A 498-nucleotide genomic window follows, 5' to 3' on the forward strand; every position below is an offset into this window, starting at 1 on the left:
CTGCGGGGGCTGTGCCGAAGGGACCGTGCGCCCCAGCCAGACACTGGGGCCTGGGCAGAGCCGACCATTGCGTCCGTGGCATCCCTGAAATCCTGCCCTGCAATCCAGGCACACCAGGGCACATCAGCGCTTTATTTTGGTGCGGACGGTAGCGCCGTGCTGCCAGCCCTGCACGCTGCAGCTCCCACCGAGGCGGGCCTGACCCCTGGCAGCAAGAGCATCTGCTTGATAATGCAAGTTTCCGTGAAGTTAGTTAATTAAATGGGTCTTTGCAGCCTTGTAGAGAGGTTTGTAGGCCTTTTGTTGTCATCTGCAAGTACTGCAAGTGAATTATTAACGATGAACGGCAAAGATTTACAGAGCAAATGAATGCTGTGGGAGATGCTCGCGCTGCGCCTGGAAATCTGTTTGGGTCAGATGCTCCGGTTGGCATCCGAGGGTGAGGATCGGAATGGTGACCGGGCAGAGGGGCCGCGGCAGCCGCTCGCGGGGTCGGCA

Source organism: Egretta garzetta, unplaced genomic scaffold (genome assembly GCF_000687185.1).
Source record: "Egretta garzetta isolate BGI_Z169 unplaced genomic scaffold, ASM68718v1 scaffold347, whole genome shotgun sequence".
NCBI lineage: Eukaryota > Metazoa > Chordata > Aves > Pelecaniformes > Ardeidae > Egretta > Egretta garzetta.